General features: G+C 46.2%; 1 pseudogene across 1 annotated transcript; it reads right to left on the bottom strand.

Moving 5' to 3' along the window:
* Positions 1-2364: 2364 nt before the first annotated feature.
* Positions 2365-3871, bottom strand: LOC147677839 (heterogeneous nuclear ribonucleoprotein K pseudogene; annotated as a pseudogene). The gene has a single exon (XR_015302459.1). The product of XR_015302459.1 is annotated as a heterogeneous nuclear ribonucleoprotein K pseudogene (transcript).
* Positions 3872-5627: the final 1756 nt, after the last annotated feature.

Here is a 5627-nt window from a genome sequence, read left to right on the forward strand (position 1 = left end):
ACAGGTTAGTCCCTTAAGGTGTCACACCCATGTGCTCATACAACTATAAATATTACTGATATGGGAGACCGCATTACCCCCGCCCCCTCCCCCCAATTCAATTTCCACAATACACCCCATTGCATGCTAGCTTCTCAGAAGCACCTACCTATAGGCAAAAGTTTTCGGTGCACTGCGTATTACGCGAACAAACTGATTGACTTCCAAACAAACATTTTGCAGCGGAGCACCCGCATTTCTACATTCCCACAAACCCTTCGGTGTCCGTGCGCTTCATCACTGCCCCCACTCCGTGGTCTATGAAGTTCCCCCTCCCTGGTTTGTGTGCTTCCACCATTGCTCGCGATTCTCCATTCCCTGCCTTCTTTAGGTTATGTCTGAGCTTCCCTGCTGGCGTCTCTAGTTGGTCCTTGCCTCTCAGCCTTCCGCCCAACTGGTTTGGCGCACATCAACGCCACATATATATTATTTAATTGGCAACCTATGTACTAATCCATATCAGATTGCTAAATAAATGGGAAAAGGCCTCCCTAGTTTTGTAGGTGCACGCATCAGCGTTGACGCGCATGCACAAAACGACACAGACACTATTTCCAGCCTAGCTATTGTACATCATTGCCAACGCAAACAGGACTCGTGGGTGGAAAATACGGTCTGTGTTGTGCCAAAGCTGGTTTCATGTGCCGTATTTGGTGTGCATTGCATGCTTCGGAACTATTCATAAAACCTTGCACTATTTAGCCAGGTTTCTTTTATCTGTAGCGTATGCCTTACCAAGTGTCAGGTACGTGGTTTCCATTAAACTACTCTTTGCACCATTGAGTGCTACAATGAAGTTATGTTGTTTCATAGATTTGATGTTCATTCAGTCATTAACATTTTCATGGAACATGTCAACAAGCCAGAGCGACTGAATACCTATGATATTACTAAAGGGATTTCCGGGCCGCCCCAACTTCTATTAAAGGTACACTCAGAAACGTGGCTTAAAAAGGTTTGTTTTTTTAGCGAGTTTGGAGTCATTTCTATATAAATCAGTAAGCATCAACACAAAGATTCACCTCTGTTCTTTGCGATTGTCCACTACTAGAGTTTCTCACTTTGGTCCACCTAGGGTCAAATCACAAAGCTTCAACTCCAACATGCCCTTAAAAATCCCCAAATTAATAACTTCCAGGATATGCGATAGACTTGCCAGGTATCTAGTTGACAGTATAGGAAGGAGGGGCTTCAATGAGGTCCAGAATGCATATGTGGAATGGAGGAGGGACAGGGGGTCTTAGATAATACCATGACATTTCTATGCCCTCGGTTTGTTATAAGTGGAAAGGTTTTTTTCTTCGCCTGTTTCACCCAGTAATTAAGCCTATGCCGAAAGCGAATTATGCAGGAGCCAGCACATAGGGAGGGCCAACTTAGAGCTACAGTTTGTATACAACCTGGGAAATAACTACCAGAACATTGGGTCATGTTCGTGGTCAGGCCCTACTGGGTTTATCCTAGTCTCACAAAAAGGCATACCAACTAGCGAGCTCGTGCACGTTTAGAACAGCTTGAAATGCACCCGTCACAATTGGCAAAGCCTTTGGAGGTAGACTAGCGTTCCAGGCCAGAAATCGATACTCATTTAAAGAGCATGTGGGGGGATAAAGGCCAAAACATCTGCGCTAATTTCCAAATGTATCAGGAGCATTGTAGATTAATAAAGGGACAACGACCACCTTTCATCGACGAGAAGGAACAGCAGCCATCAGCCGTGCAGATGTTAAATTAAGGGGGTGTGGTGTCAACAAATCACTATCTTGCAGGTCGGACAGGAATGCAAGAACCCGCATCTCGTTTATAGTAGAGCGTGTTGCCCGCCTTTCCTCAAATACACGTGGAATATTTGTGCACTCACCTAAACTTGAGAGCAGGAGGGAAATGTTCAAAAGGGCCCATGGGTGGGGAATGCTACGAGTCCGCAGTATTTATGTACAGCAAGATATTACCCCGGAGATAATCAATGTTAGTTTGCCAGTTAACCCTGGTTTTCTCCTTCACCTGCCTCATACAATGGTGTACCGACTAGAGCAGTGCATTTCGCCCATCCCACTCACAGTAAACAGTCATTAAACACGCAACCCACGGACAGCAACTGCACTGCTGCCACCACCCAGGCGCGCAAACTTTAAGGGACAGTTAAAATACGATGGTACTTTCACCGGAGAATCAAGTCGGGTATCAGTATAATACAAAAGAAAATGCTACAGGGAACATTAGGCGGTTAGATTAACTACCGCCGTTTTTCTTATGTCTCAATAGGCATTGCACCCCCCCCCCCTCCCAGTCAGGCATGAAATTAATAAACTGCAAGAGAGAGGCTTTCATTCAAATGGTTTTATTTTTAGAATAAAAAAACTACTTTCATTTCAAAGCAAACCGCCACACGTTTAAAAGTGGAGTGATCTTAGTATAGTACTGCTTAATGTACAGTCCCCTTTCCCAGATTGCCTCAACTGCAGCTGGTAGTGTCCCGGTGTTAAGAGTCACAATGCACATTAGAAGCCTTGACTATGCCCTTCAAATCGGCAAGAACACAAAACAAGAGAATTCTTCAGAATACTGATTGGCACCGTTCTGCAGGAAGTCTATCTGGCCGTGTGCCTATGGTGGTAACAATCGGATGTTCAGACCCTTCTAGTGTTTCGTCTGCGTTAACGGAGGCTCCACATTCATGGCACATTTGTTTCACCTTTACAAAGACAGACAAATCTGGAATGGTTACTTGCGCTGTGATGACACAAAAAAAACAAACCACGTCCATTGTATCATATGCACCAGGGCTGCCCAGCTTTTTAGTATGTCGTGTCGTATTCACCACCGTCCTCATGGCGCACCACCCCTGGCAGTTAGAGATGGCGACGGAGGAAAGATCGCTCTGCTACCACCGTGACCTGGCGGGAGGAGGCCCTCTGCGGGTACTCATGTCATATTCGTCGTATTCATCGTAACCCCTCCTTGCTGGCGGCATGGAGCGCCCGCCCCGACTCGGTGGCATGCGGTCATAGCCACCTCTCCCCGGAGGCGGGTACCCCATGGACCGCCCTCCGCGGTCATCATACATCATTGTGAAGCCCCCATAATCGTAGGTGTCGTCGTAGAAATTGGGATCGTATGGCTGCTCGCGCCCTTTAATCGGATTCTCCGATATAACGTCCAGGATTACCTTGACGCACTCCACAATCTTGTCGGCTTTTCCACCAATTAAAACAACTCGGTCGGTTGAATGGGGGCAACATTCCCGGAATACCATCACGCTGGTCTGGGTACTCTCTTTCAGCTCCTTGATTTTCGCTCCCTTCACGCCAATTATGCCGCCCACGAGGCTCTGATGAATCAACATTCTCACTTCACAGTCTATGTCGCTTGCTTTCTGCTTCTGAGGCGGCGCATTATAGCCGAAATCTTTGAACGTGGGGAGGACTTTCTTCAAAATTTCTCCAACGGCTTCTTTATCGGCGCTGATGCTCAGAATACGCTCGGGGCCATTGCTGTCTGCGATTGAGATGCTGGCTTTGTGGTCTGTTCGCAGCGCTGTGATATTTTTGCCGCCTTTTCCAATCACTGCTCCAGCATTCCGGACTTGAAGCATTAGGCGTACGTCTACCTTTTCGCCAGTGCTCCGAGGTTTCTTAGGCGCCTGTTCTTCCTCGGTGTCGTCAGCTGGGCGTTTGCCGTTGGTTTCGGTACATTCAACCTCGCGCTCTGTCTCGCCCTCCATTTTCACCGATTGCTTCTGTAGTGGTAGCTGCAACCTCACGCGGCCAGCTCCGACGCAGACGCTCTTAAGAAGGACCGAAGCAGGAACCGGAAGCTCTTCCAGCGAAATGGAGACAAAAGACCTAGGTTACGCCATGGCAATAAAAGAAAGACTAGACAACAAATGACTACGGTACCCAGCCGGGGTTTCCAAGTAAATTTGTCAACCATTTTGAAACATGTATACTTTTCAATTCAAATGAGGCACATTCCCAAACGAAAGAAAATGTAACATGAATCATTTTGTATAGAATATACGAAAGTATAGCTCTTTTAAGCTCCATGTTTTACTTTGTAGATGAACGAGTCCTTTGTTTCTCTGTCGAGAAATAAAAGTGTAACTTATAGGCGACAAGTCATGTGAAATACTGATATGTTCCTTTTGGAGTATTTTTTTCCCCGAAGATATGTGTAACCGCTCATAAAGTAACAACGATATCTTTTTAATCCAACATGGCTGCTATGTCTGACATCCTTTTCACTTCCTTTGTTAGTCTTTTTTTCTGTCTAAAGCCTTATGGGTAGGAGTGGCGCGTTTTGAACCCGCGAAAAAAAAATGAGCGCGCGGCTCGATGAACTCTTTTTAAATGGACAATAACGTTTCTTGGTCGTAGAACGCAGGGGATTGTGGGATAGCGGCGCGCATAATAGAATGCTCAACCCAGCCTCATGGAACCTCGAGTGGTATGCTGATAGCGGCCCAGGCACGATTTTCAACTTTTTCATACCTCACTTTTGTAATTGAGGCGCGGTCACACTTTAACAAAGCATCCGAAGATATCGTAGTCTAATTAAAAAGTAGATTGATACATATGAACGATTTTTCTGCGTTTGTTTTGGACTTCCGGGTTAATATGGCGGTTTGTTCATGCGGTAGGGACAAAGATGGCCGGTTCAAATTGGTAGTGGATTCCGCATGTTTAATGCCGGCGAACAGAGTAATAGCAACAGCAACTACAAAACAAAACAAACAAGCTGTATCATTGTCTACCCATTTTATTGGGGGGGGGGGGGGGGGTGCTGTGGTACTACGAAGACCAATCTTGTTATATTAAGTCTTGTTACATTCCCCTATTAATTAACTTTGAACAATAGAGACTGCAGTCTCATCCTTCAACCCCACCATCTATCATGTGTCTGGTAAGACTTCCCAGCAGTCCCTCTCGGAAAAAAGATTTAATTCAAATTCCATCCTCCGTGTTCAATTCATTGACTAGGGTGGGGCTCCTTCCTTCGATTCCCTCCTCCTGGTACACTTCTACTGTTCAGGAAACAACCATACCCCGATCTTGTGCGCAGGAACACGCTGGGGACCTTTCATATGAAACACACAGGCCTCCATTACTTTGCTTCACTTCTGCATATACCAGTCTGGCCACAAACGCACAGCATATAGGCTTGGGATGTTGGTACTAGGTATCTTTAGTATCTGATTGCTCTGTTGTGTTTAGCTCTGCCAAGTACAACGCATCAGGCATTAGTCTATAGCATTTTAGTGCTGGTGTCCCCATCACTTCAATAAAATACATTAGTCACATAACTTTACTATTGTATTGCTCGACCACCATGAGCATGCTATGAGGAGCTGCAGCACCAAGCACAGCTGCGCTATGGAAAGCGTGTGACTGTCTCAGACAAATAAATACATCAGTGATGAAGTGAAGTGCGTCGCCTGGTGAGTTAATAATCACCAGCATGGCCAGTACCAAGTTTGCTGGAGGTCACCGCAGCGCAGGAAGAGTCCCACAGGGATCTGGGGCAGAGCCTTGCCTTTTGGTATTTTCCTCAGCAAGGCACCTGCCCCTGTGACCACAGCACTCATGGTG

Source organism: Lissotriton vulgaris, chromosome 12, assembly GCF_964263255.1.
Source record: "Lissotriton vulgaris chromosome 12, aLisVul1.2, whole genome shotgun sequence".
NCBI classification, from domain to species: Eukaryota; Metazoa; Chordata; class Amphibia; order Caudata; family Salamandridae; genus Lissotriton; species Lissotriton vulgaris.